The sequence below is a fragment of the Salvelinus fontinalis genome, chromosome 9 (assembly GCF_029448725.1).
Source record: "Salvelinus fontinalis isolate EN_2023a chromosome 9, ASM2944872v1, whole genome shotgun sequence".
In the NCBI taxonomy this organism is placed as follows: Eukaryota; Metazoa; Chordata; class Actinopteri; order Salmoniformes; family Salmonidae; genus Salvelinus; species Salvelinus fontinalis.
In genome coordinates this window covers 24,087,355-24,100,978 of record NC_074673.1, presented here as the reverse complement: position 1 = coordinate 24,100,978, position 13,624 = coordinate 24,087,355, and the positions used below count along the sequence as shown (strand labels likewise).

General features: G+C 42.3%; 1 long non-coding RNA gene across 1 annotated transcript; it reads right to left on the bottom strand.

Annotated features, from left to right (window-relative positions):
* Positions 1-1,596: 1,596 nt before the first annotated feature.
* On the bottom strand, positions 1,597-3,682 carry LOC129862302 (uncharacterized). Its single transcript, XR_008760749.1, has 4 exons — positions 3,601-3,682; positions 3,134-3,258; positions 2,483-2,594; positions 1,597-1,908 (listed from the first exon to the last, which is right to left on the bottom strand). It is a non-coding gene; the product is annotated as an uncharacterized LOC129862302 (long non-coding RNA).
* Between the last annotated feature and the right edge of the window lie 9,942 nt (positions 3,683-13,624).

Below are 13,624 nucleotides of genomic sequence, written 5' to 3'. Positions count from 1 at the left end.
ACATTTGTTTGCATCAGCTGATACATATGTAACGGATGTGAAATGGCTAGCTAGTTAGCGGTGGTGCGCGCTAATAGCCTTTCAATCGGTGACGTCACTTGCTCTGAGACCTTGAAGTAGTAGTTCCCCTTGCTCTGCAAGGGCCGCGGCTTTTGTGGAGCGATGGGTAACGATGCTTCGTGGGTGTCAGTTGTTGATGTGTGCAGAGGGTCCCTGGTTCGCGAGGGGACGCCATAAAGTTATACTGTTACATTGATGCTGTTGACCCGGATCACTGGTAGCTGCGGAAAAGGAGGAGGTCGAAAGGGAGGTGAGTAACGGATGTGAAATGGCAAGCTAGTTAGCGGTGGGGCGCGCTAATAGCCTTTCGATCGGTGACGTCACTTGCTCTGAGACCTTGAAGTAGTAGTTCCCCTTGCTCTGCAAGGGCCGCGGCTTTTGTGGAGCGATGGGTAACGATGCTTCGTGGGTGTCAGTTGTTGATGTGTGCAGAGGGTCCCTGGTTCGCGCCCGGGTCGGGGCAAGGGGACGGACGTAAAGTTAAACTGTTACACATACACCAATGAATGCAAAATTTGTAACATGCACTATAGTCAAGCATTCTACAAGGATTTTAACTGTATAGGCGTTAAAGAACCCTTGTTTACTGAGGCTTCCTCAGAAATAATTTGCTGTCTTATCATCTGTGACATTGTTTTTTAAAAGTAAAATATCAATCACAATGAGTTTTGCCTCAGGCATGGTTACTGATATGATTGTTATTGATGTATTATTTTCATACTGAAAAAGTTCTCCCAAGTTCCCACCTTTTCAGGCCATCAACCTTCAACTCATGAGGTATCTGAGGTATATTTTTTAGCAAATATCTTAGATCATTTAGCCTTTTTTTTCATACTTTTGTTGCCCCTAAAACGTATGTTATGTTTATTTTCTTGGACAGCATGTGGGTATTTATTTCTGTATCGAATTGCTGTAGTTGTGGTAAATGAAATGAGAGATTTGGCAATGGAAATGAAAATGTCAATGACGTCTGTGACTCCACCGGCCCTGTGGTGTGACAGCGGGACAAGGCAGTAAGCCTGAAACCTGTGCTTTTTATCATGCTGTGTGGATGAATGTTTGCTTCCCAGCAGGAATTACTCCAAAAGTAACCTTTATTTTGAATGACACTTCAACCATTACTAATGTAAATGGTACTTAGCCTAACATAAAATATGCAATACATTTTTCCAAAATGTCCTTTTATGTATGCAGCTGGTTACCAAAAAGTGGCAGGATGACCGCTTTATTGCTTTTTGGTTCCCAGATTGCCCCTGTAATTTTTATAATCTGATTGCATATCCCCATTACAGGTAATCCGTTATTACCCAACCTGCTCAGCTCCAAAGGACCCAAGTAAGGGCCTCCAGCCATGTTAGAAGCGGAGCAGCTTTCCCACGTGCAGGTACTTCATACCCAGGGTCTTCCTCATCATGCTGGGCTCCACTGTGTTCAACATGTCCCGTCAATCTTCTCCCTCTCAAAGGCCTGGCAGTACTAGCCCAAGTTGAGCAGTCGCAGGCTGGAGCACACCTGTGCCACATTCAGGATCCGTAGATTAAAGGGCACCTCTGCTAAGGAGCAGAAGAGTGGGTGCCATGAGCCGCCAGAGTAGAACTGGGAATTGTTCTCCAATGATGGAGAAAAGGGTGGAAGTTTGTGTCTAGCTATTTGTAAATATTGTGGTTTAGGGGGTAGAGGTGGGGGTCTTGCTGCTTTTCTCTGTAAAGTAGGAGGCTCGTTGTCTCAAAATCAAGGTGCTGGTAGAGGTTGATTTCATCACCCTGGTTCTTCAGACTCATGTAGATTGGCTTCCCCTCCATTTATTCGTGACCCTTTTCAATCAACTCTAATTGAAAACGATGATATCTGCAGAGGCAAACTAGGTTTTAGTTATTTTGAACATTCACATCTGTCATTTGCCAATTAGGATATTTATGCGCTACAACATCGCTAAAAAGAATGGTGAGGTCACAAACAATGTATGTTCTGAATACCACACTACAGGAGTCCCACAGGGATTTGTACTTGGTCCCCTCCATTTTACATTTCTGATTTCTCAAATGCAAGGAGACAGACTCCTATGCAGCATCCTGCATACATTTTTGCTTCATTAATATGGCTAAATGGCAAACTCAATTTCTCTAAAATTGAGTAAACCAGTTTAGACCCAGGCTCTTCAACTGTGCCACATTCACACCGAACCTGAATAGAAGTCTTCTTGTTCATTATATGGGAAATCAGATGTTTTTACAAGAGGACCGAGTACAAATCCCTGTGGGACTCCTCTGGGTCTGCTGTAGTGTGGTGTACTGATGCTATTGCTGATCCACACTTAGTAAATTGTCAACCACCATCACGTTCTAAGGTGAGGTATGTGGTCACTCACCAAAGGGAGGTGTAATGTAACAATATTTTTTTCATGCAGAGTGCTGCGGTGTACCTTGAAAGATAAAATGTTCCTGAGGCCCAGCTCATCGACCCCTCTGCCAGTGCAATACGCACCTCCTTCATATACATGGGCAGCACCAGAGGAGTGTGTCTGGAGAGGATTCCTGCATAACAACAACACATAATGAATAAGTTCTCGGAGACTAAATCTGCATTCTTTTGGACTCCATGCTAAACAGAATAGATGTATAGGTTACATATTTTCAAATGCAAAGTTCTCACTATTTGTGGTAAAAGGCTATATGACAAACGTATACATATGAGGTCACCATACAAATGACCTGCTGTAACATTCAGAGCAGGTTTCAACTAATGATAGATCAGATTTCTTTCAAAATAATTCAATCCATGAATACCTTTGCTGCTGAAAGGAAAGCCCATTAAGAGCTGCTCCTCATAGGTGCGTGTGATTGTCAGCGTGTCCAGCCTATGACCTCCTGACAGCCACGGCAGGATGGGTGGCGTTATTTTTTGGATGATTGCTGGCAGTGGGTTAGACTCCAAAATAGCCTGAAGACTGATTGGTGGTCCTACTGTATGAGTGATGGCCAAAAAGACCCAGTTTGGAATAGTCCCTAAACTATCATTCTCAGAGTGGTCGGTAAGAGGTTGTAGATTCACATCACGTAACTGTGCGACTCACCTTCTCTTCTATAATTTCTGATTATGTAGAAGGCTACAGTGGAGATGGTGACTGGTAGGGACTTTCCCGTGTTTGCTCTCAAACACTGCTCTCTGCTGGCAGAGCAGGAAGTGGACCAGGATGTGCTTTGGGACATTGGGGTGGGAGGTGGTAAAAAACAAACTACATAAGAGCTGCACTTCGTTTCAAGTGGTATTAATACGCGAGTGGCGAGATTCTTTCATATACTCTCAGTAGAAAAGGCATTGCAAATCAGAACACTTGAAAAAGACTGATTCGGGCAATAAAAGACAGGTCATCTATTTGCAAAGTTTACAAACCTACAGTACAGTATTACAATACAGTCAATTTTTAGAAAGATAAAGTATTAAGAGACATTAATTATTTGAACCTCTAACCACTGTGCTAAAATAGCTTCAGGCAGTTGGTAATATCACTAGGTATCAAAGGAAAGAAATCACACTCACTGTGCTTGAGCTGACACTGTCCAAGATTATATTCTTGATGTCCCCAGTGTAGTTTGCTAGTGTCCATGTCCATTTAAGCATTCACTGGGCAAAAACAATTGGGGGATTAAGAATGTTCAGGAAGGTTAATCAATGATTAAGCGACTTAACAGATTTCCCAGCTCCATTTCCTTGTAACATTTGAAACTCTAAATACCTGTGTAGCCCTGCACTATAGGTAAACATCACACTCAGCTATCTCAGCAATACTCTGTAATGGTATAACTTTGACTTATTCCACATTTTGTTGTGTTACAGGTTGAATTCAAAATATATTAAACATATGTTTTTTCTCACCCATCTACACACAATACCCCATAATGACAAAGTGGAAACATGTTTTTAGAAATAAAATATATAGTATAAATATCTAATTTACATAAGTATTCACACCCTTGAGTCAATACTTTGTAGAAGCACCTTTGGCAGACATTATAGCTGTGAGTCTGAGTATGTCTCTCAAAGTTTTCCACACCTGGATTGTGATTTAGGTTACTGTTCTGCTGAAAGGTGAATTAATCTGACAGTGTCTGGTGGAAAGCAGACTGAGCCAGGTTGTCCTCTAAGATTTTGCCTGTGCTTAGCTCCATTCCGTTTCTTTTTTATCATGAAAAACTCCCCAGTCCTTTACGATTACAAGCATACCCATAACATGATGCAGCCACCACTATGCTTGAAAATATGGAGAGTGGTACTCAGTATTATGTTGTATTGTATAATTTCAATATTCCTTAATCTCCAGAACTCTCTAGTCCTCTAGCCTCTTAAGTCGCCCTGTCATACTATTTTTTTATTTCACCTTTATTTAACCAGGTAGGCCAGTTGAGAACAAGTTCTCATTTACAACTGCGACCTGGCCAAGATAAAGCAAAGCAGTGCGACAAAAACAACAACACAGAGCTACACATGGGATAAACAAACATAGTCAATAACACAATAGAAAAATCTGTATACAGTGTGTGCAAATTAAGTAAGGAGGTAAGGCAATAAATAGGCCATAGTGGCAATGTAATTACAATTTAGCAATTAACACTCAAGTGATAGATGTGCAGATGAGGATGTGCAAGTAGAAATACTGGTGTGCAAAAGAACAGAAAAACAAATATGGGATGAGGTAGGTAGTTGGATGGGCTATTTACAGATGGGCTGTGTACATCTGTAGCGATCGGTAACCTGCTCTGACAGCTGATACTTAAAGTTAGTGAGGGAGATATAAGTCTCCAACTTCAGTGACTTTTGCAATGCGTTCCAGTCATTGGCAGCAGAGAACTGGAAGGAAAGGCGGCCAAAGTAGGTGTCGACTTTGGGGATGACCAGTGAAATATACCTACTGGAGCACCTGCTACGGTTGGGTGTTGCTATGGTGACCAGTGAGCTGAGATAAGGCGGAGCTTTACCTAGCAAAGACTTATAGATGACCTGGAGTCAGTGGGTTTGGCGACGAATATGTAGCGAGGACCAGCCAACGAGAGCATACAGGTCGCAGTGGTGGGTAGTATTTTTTTTATTTTTTTTATTTTACCGTTATTTTACCAGGTAAGTTGACTGAGAACACGTTCTCATTTGCAGCAACGACCTGGGGAATAGTTACAGGGGAGAGGAGGGGGATGAATGAGCCAATTGTAAACTGGGGATTATTAGGTGACCATGATGGTTTGAGGGCCAGATTGGGAATTTAGGGACTTTGGTGTATGGGGCTTTGGTGACAAAACGGATGGCACTGTGATAGACTGCTTCCAATTTTCTGAGTATAGTGTTGGAGGCTATTTTGTAAATGACATCGCCCAAGTCAAGAATCGGTAGGATAGTCAGTTTTACGAGGGTATGTTTGGCAGCTTGAGTAAAGGAGGCTTTGTTGTGAAATAGGAAGCCAATTCTAGATTTACTTTTGGATTGGAGATGCTTAATATGAGTCTGGAAGGAGAGTTTACAGTCTAGCCAGACATCTAGGTATTTGTAGTTGTCCACATATTCTAAGTCAGAACCGTCCAGAGTAGTGATGCTAGTTGGGCGGGCGGGTGCAGGCAGTGATCGGTTGAAGAGCATGCATTTAGTTTTACTAGCATTTAAGAGCAGTTGGAGGCCACGGAAGAAGTGTTGTATGGCATTGAAGCTCGTTTGGAGGTTTAGAACACAGTGACGGCTGCACAGTACTGTCTTTTATCGATGGCGGTTATGATATCGTTTAGGACCTTGAGCGTGGCTAAGATGCACCTGTGACCATCTCGGAAACCGGATTGCATAGCGGAGAAGGTATGGTGGGATTCGAAATGGTTGGTGATCTGTTTGTTCACTTGGGTTTCAAAGACTTTAGAAAGGCAGGGCATGATGGATATAGGTCTGTAACAGTTTGGGTCCAGGGTGTCTCCCCCTTTGAAGAGGGGGATGACCCCAGCCACTTTCCAACCTTTAGGAATCTCAGATGATACGAAAGAGAGGTTGAACAGACTGGTAATAGGGGTTGCAACAATGGCAGTGGCTCATTTTAGGAAGAGAGGGTCCAGATTGTCTAGCCCAGCTGATTTGTAGTGATCCAGATTTTGCAGCTCTATCAGAACATCAGCTGGGATTTGGGTGAAGGAGAAGCGGGGGGGGGGGGGGGGGGGGGGGGGGGGGGGCTTGGACCAGTTGCTGCGGGGGATGCAGAGCTGTTGGCCGGGGTGTAAGGACCGATGCCGGACAGGTGAAGTAGGTACTGGGAGTCAGACATTTATTCAGGAAACGACATAGAACAAGACAGGCCTCATCCTGGTGAGCCGGATGAGGCATAGGAGCCTGACGATCCAGCTGAGGCATGAACGCCTGTTGATCCTGCTGCGGCGTGGAAGCCCGATGATCCAGTGGAGCATGACTTGGGATGGGAACCTGCCGAGCCAAGGAAACCTCTCGAGCCAGTTAGGACGTGCAAGCCCGATGAGCTGACTTAGGCACACCTTGTTTCATTGGCGGTGGAATCCAAGCCCGACGTCACCAACAAAACAAGAAAACTTATGGGCCGGCTGGGCGAACAAGACCTGACAATCCGGCTGAAGCCCGACGTGGGATGGGCGCCTTCCGAGCCAACCGGGGCAAGGAAACCTCTCGAGCCAGCTAGGGCGTGGAAGCTGGCTAGGCACCACCGGTGGCGACCTAGGACCGATGTCACCACCAACCGGAACAACAGTACTCCCCAAGGCTTCGTGTGATGGCTGCTGCATTCTGTAAGGACTGACGCCGGACAGGAGAAGCAGGTACGGGGAGTCAGACATTTATTCGGGAAACGACATAGAACAAGACAGGAACAGCGTCAGCACAGTAACACGGACATATGACAAACAATGCAGCCGCGGGGAACAGAGCTGGGGAACTGACAAATATAGGGGAGGTAACAAACGGGTGATTGAGTGAGTCCAGGCGAGTCCAATATCGCTGAAGCGCGTGATGGCAGGTGTGCGTAAATGATGGTGGCAGGAGTGAGTAATGCAGGGCAACCTGGCGCCCACGAGTGCCAGGGAAGAAGAGCGGGAGCCGGCGTGACACGGGGTTGGGGTAGCCAGGTGGAAAGCATGGCCAGCCGTAGAGAATTGCTTATTGAAATTGTTGATTATCATGGATTACTATCAGTGAGCCATTCCATGTAAGTAGCTAAAAACCTGGCAACTGGTCCCAAACTTTACTATTTGACCTTAATGACCTGCACCGCTACTTAGCAGGATGAATTTAACCAATGCAGAGTGCCATGTTAATGCCTGATACCAAGACCTCTGACTGTGAAAAGTTTTCATTGCTGTTGCTGTCAGGATTGTGTTGTCTGGAAACAATTGCTGCAACTGAAGGGAGAGATGTGTGTCAGCATTAAGCCTTGAGACAGAACGCTTTGCCCTGTCCAGACAGAGAGCAAAGCAAATTTAACGTGACTAATGCATGACGGGAAAGAGGAGAGCTAGGTGAGTGGAAGAGAGAGATGGCCATGGGGTGAGATGAATTTCATATTTTAGTCCTAAAATCATGTGCTGGAACTTTTAAAAAGTTATTAATGTGCGAGGGATATATTACATTATGCAACGAGTCAGCCTTACATGATGAGTAACCATGCTTGAGATCTACTGCAACTCATAGATTGAAATTTACTACTAGGTAATTTAATGTATTGTTCAGATGTCCCATTCCTTTTTTCATAATAACCTTTGCAAACACATAAAGCAAAGACAAATTCTGTCTTTGTGTACTGTTGTATGATATTTTCCCCCCCTTGGAGGAATCTATATGTAAATATGAAAGGGGACGTCATGGTTTAAGTCTCACGCCAACACAGAATCAATGGTGGCATTAGGGTAGCTCAGCACGTGAAACAAGACATCCCATGGGGCTACATGTGCAGTATATGATCCTTCAGTTTCTTCATACGGAAGTAGCAGTTCTTGATTCTGGGGTCGAATCTGTGTAGGCCTGAGCTCCACACTGTCTGTGGAGGAAGAGAATGTAGTAAATATATTGTTTGTTTGTCATTGTAGTTTATCTGTGTGGATTCTGCTTCTTGTTCAGGTCTCTAGCAATAGCAATTACTAGCTACCTCAAAACAGGTTCATGCCGACTCTCCCATCAGAGGCAAACCTGTCAAAGAGAACATCAGCAGCCCTGGAAGAAAATAATGTATTTCATCCACCACAGGAGGGCATGGTTAACCAATAAGAACATAACTGGTAAAGATAATGTAAGAGTACAGGATCATTTTTTAGATATTCACACCTTCCTCTTTGAGTGTCCATGATCACTGTCCTGCCCACACTGAGTCAGGGCTGGGGAGATGTGGTGACAGGCCTCTCCTGCTCTGCTGGTGGCAGAGGGGGCTTCAGAGCTCAATTACTGACCAATGATGGCAGGCCTGTAGAGGTAGGTACAAAAGAGTTCAAATAAGGTGAGTGGTTGGGTGGTCGGGATGGGTGGAGGGGATTACAAAGGAGGTCATCGATACAAATGTCAGATTAATACACACTATCAGTTTAAGAGAAACATAAAATGTGCATTTAAGGATTTGACTCCACGGAGTATGCTAAGAAATGCAGACAACTGCCTATTCTCTTGTACTTCTGGAAACCTACTTTTCTCCTCACATCTTCATCACTATTCTTACTTGTTGATCCAGAGCTCACTAAGTTGGCAGGTCTCTGAGACTGGCACTGAAAGGAATTTCTTGGCATGGGACGTGGAACATTCCCAGATGAAGCCATATCCTTAGGAAATGAAAATCAACAACACAAATGCACAGACAGATTTGAGAGAGCAGGAAGTGGCATTCTGCAGTTATAGACTGGTTATATTTGAGTTTAGCCACAACACAAGCCATTTTACCCTCAATCAAAGCTATAAGACATTATCTATGCCAAACTGTGACAAGGTAAGAAATTCAACGTCAGTGAGTCAACATAAAATATCTACATTTTGCTATATTAAAATTCACACATATCGGATGAGCATTCCGAGCCTCCATTTGACTGTCCCCATCCCTTTGACGTTCAGTAATCACAGGTGCTCTTTAGTGAAGTAAAGTTTAATTGTTACCTTTCCAAGGCAGCGTGAGGGCTTCCACATTTTACTACTACTGGGGTTTCTAAATGGCCTCTGCTTCTGCACCGACATTGTCACGGCCGTTAACAGAAGTAGACCAAGGTGCAGCATGGTGAGCATACATATTCCTTTATTATTATGACGCCGACAAAAACAATAAACAATCCAAAAACAACCGTGGCGCTAAACGGCTATATGCCACAAACAAAGTTAACCTCCCACAAAGACAGGTGGGGAAAAAGGGCTACCTAAGTATGGTTCTCAATCAGTAACAACGATAGACAGCTGTCCCTGATTGAAAACCCTACCTGGACAAAACATAGAAATACAAATAATAGAACTAAAGAACATAGAATACCCACCCCAAATCACACCCTGACCAAATCAAATAGAGACATAAAAAGGATCTCTAAGGTCAGGGCGTGACAGATATTGACTCTATTTAGAAGCTGAAAAGACATCCATCTACTGTACTTTTTCATGAAAACGGCACTTTCATCCTTCCTTTATTTTACAGCTCCGATTAAAGACTGTAATCTGATTCTGAGTAACCTCTGCTTGGATTTCTTTCATGCCTTAGCTGGCCACCTTCCAATAAGACCCTGACAATGCAGATATCTTGATGCTTTGGCTTTTATGACAAAAGTGCGGGTAACTCTCCCACTTCGATCTAGTTTCGGTGGGTGTGTTTCAGGTGACGCAGGGGTGTGTTGTGTGAAAGAGTGATATCGGCGTGTTGTTTGTGTGTCATATTCAGGCAGGACACAGCACGTAACTTGCTCTTCTCTCTTCATGGGCCTCTGTCATTACGCCATTCTCTAAAGGAAAGGATATGAATGACAAAATCCGGGCTTTTTAGTTTAATCCATGTCTTTTCATCTTTATGTGGATGTTGGTTTTTTTCAAATTCTGACTGCAAATGTATTTTGTTGGTCTTATCAGCCATGTTTTTATGGTTCCAAAAAAAGTTTACACAACACAGAATAGTCTATTATTATCACAACAAGAGTTGAGGAGACTTTTGTAACAAAGACGATGATAATAATATCCCAACATTATGATTAGATGTGCTTTGTGTAAAATGTCTACATTCAAACAGCTCTGAAAGTTATGTGACGCTATAAAGTTGTTTACTGTCAGAGTCAACTTTCAGATACAAACAGCAGCATTTTCCTGACTCACTATTAGTTCTTGCTCACAGAAGTTGAAAATATAAAAAATAAAACAATACTTCACATCCCTGTCTGAAATAACGCCCAACCCACCCCCAGATCCACACTCCCCATACCAACACCAGTAGATTCCATGGTAAATCTGCACAGGGTCTAATGGTTTTATTTTGAACTTTTACTCTTGAGAAGAGAAGTGATACACTCATTATGTTACCACACAGACAAGAGCAGTATACATGCCATTCCCTTCCAAGTATACTGTTTGATATCAGCAATTCTGACCTATCTAGTAAAATGTCATGTCTTAACACAGCGTTTGTGAAAATTTGCTGGACATTGGCTATTGCTCATCAAAAAGTGAGCAACAAAAACTACACACAACCTTTGAATAAACATATTTGTAGTTTTTGTACTTCAATGCTTGAATCTTCAGTATCTTGTTTACTGGAGTTTATGTCTATACTGTTCGATTGTAACATTCCAGACAGAGGAATGCAGACAGCATTTCCCCTGAGCCAAGAATGGGGTTAAGAGAGGAGTAGCCTGTCTGAGAACACTATTACAACCATCTGTATAACATGTGGGTTGTGAAAATATCAGTCATGCATGCATATAAAGGTTAAATACACTGTTGCATGTTCATTTCTTTAATAAGACAAGTTATAATAAAAACACTCATGGACTTTGACTGGCTTTTGTGTGGAAATTATTCTACTGTTTTGTCAGATAAACAACCAGATCCACATCAACACATCGGGACTTGATTTTTCCTCCTTCTTTTCCTCGCATGTTGTCGGCCCTACAACAGTCCACATGCTCTGTTTTAATGACCGACGTCTGGTTAGAGTAGATCTTCCTCAGTTTCACCATCCCACTCAGCTCCTTATTATAGCACTTTGAGGCAACACCCACAATAAAAAGCCCCATAGGTCAAAAATCACAGAGGGAAAAACCCCACATCGTTAACATCACTGAAGGCGAGGTCAGTACAGGTGCAGTCTCAAGGCCATCAGACTGTTAAACAGCCATCACCAACATAGAGAGGCTCTAACACAGACTCAAATCTTTGGCCAATTTAATAAATTGACTTAATAATGGTATAACTAGTCACTTTAAATAACGCCACTTTAATAATGTTTAAATATCCTACATTACTCATCTCATATGGATATACTGTATTCTATATCATCTACTGCATCTTGCCTATGCCGCACGGCCATCGCTTATCTATATATTTATATGTACATATTCTTCTTCATACCTTCAAATGTGTGTGTATAAGGAAGTTGTTGTGAATTTTTTAGATTACTGGTTAGATATTACTGCCTTGTCAGAACTAGAAGCACAAGCGTTTCACTACACTCGCATTAACATCTGCTAACCATGTGTATGTGGCCAATACAATTTGATTTGAAACAGTCTCATACACACAATTAGACGCTCCTGCAATGTAGCCTACCTCTCATGTCCTCCTCCTTATTTGGCTCCAGTAATTTGTTGCCGACCAAATAAAAAGATTTCAGAATAGATGGTCATATAACTTTGTACATTTTTGTCAAACAATATGATTGTTAATCTTGGCAATCAAAATACATGGTCTCTCTCAATAGGTAAGACAACAAAGTGTCACAACCAAATGAAACAAGCAAATGATTGATCGTTTTTCATTAATGTAGTGAAGGACAAGTGAAGGACAATGAAGTGAAGGTCACTGAAAATCCTTGAATAGCACACAGTTTGTGGACACCAGGAAGAGTAGAAGTGATTGTAACAGAACAACTAACGGTGATCAAAAATAAATATAAAAATCAAATCAAACCATTAACTTGGTTCAAAACCAAGTTTTAAACAAATGTTGTGCCTGACTAACCCTGTTCTAAATGCATTATGTCCTTAGAACTCAGCCTGGCCTTCTGTCAACTCCACTGCAATGCCACACCTCATGTTAACATTTATGGAACGTGCAGGAAACAAGTTGCTCAGATGAGATATAAAAATTCACCAGTTTTCCTATGACTGGCAAATTTATAACTGGCATCTAAGCTATTGGGTCGTTCCACGAAATGGGTGTCTTTTGCATCCCTTTGATATTTTAAGTAGAAATTGCACACCAAATGAATTTTAAAAGCCTGTTATATTAAATTATGTGCCCTTAAGTATAGACCAGATGGAGAATCTGCAAATGTAGCATTCACCTCTAAGAAGATTTTAACCCACTTAATCTCAACATTTCCCCAGATTTCACCATCATTGTAAAGTCCTAGTTATTTGGTTGCTTTGAAAAAGTAATTTCTGAAGATGATTGCTTATTTCATGTGATTAGTGATTAATTTATGTCTGTCCATAATTTTAAGATCAACCCTGTTAAGTGAACTGAATTCTCATTTTAATATGGTGAAACGACTTACTTAAAATTGTATTTTTTTTCTCCGAAAATTGAGCATCTAATAGTCAAATCATAGTCTAAAAGCAGGTGAACTGGTTTTACTCTTTTTGGACATTTTCTGGTGTTTTGTGGTGGATAACGGAAGGGGTTGAGCATAACACATCAACCCTGTTACCCATAGATAGACAGGCTAGAAATGTTTTAACAATTACATTTTTCAATGAAGTTTGCATTTAATTGCCACTCACTGTTGCACACAATAATCTTCCATTCCCCCTGTCAGAAGGGGATTGATGGCTGATTAAAAGATGAAATTGTCAACCCTGTTAAGGTCAACCATGTTAATTTATTTGACACTTAATACCCAATGGGCACAGACGTCAATTCAACTTCTTTCCCACGTTGGTTCAACATCGTTTCATTCAAATGACGTGGAAACAACGTTGATTCAACCAGTGTGTGTTACGAGTCCCGCCGAGGATGGTGCCTCTTCCCGTTCGGGCGGCGCTCGGCGGTCGTCGTCTCCGGTCTACTAGCTGCCACCGATCCCCTTTTCTGTTTTCCTTTTAGTTTGTCTAATTTGTTTCACCTGTTGTGTGTTTAGATTAGGGGTTATTTAAACCCAGTTTGCCCGCTCCCTTTTGTGCGGGCTTGTTTTTCTGTTTCGTGTTTGTGGTGTGGATTTTGTGGATTTTGTTATTCAATTGACTTTGGACATTTCTCTTTACGCGCCCAGTGTTTAGTGTGGCGTCACCGGTTGTTAGGTGATTACGTTAAGGAAATAAAATTCCACTTTTTGAAAGAGATTCCTGCTCTCTGCACCTGACTCTTGTTTCCACCACTGGAATTGTTACAGAAGCCCGCACCAAAATAATGGAGT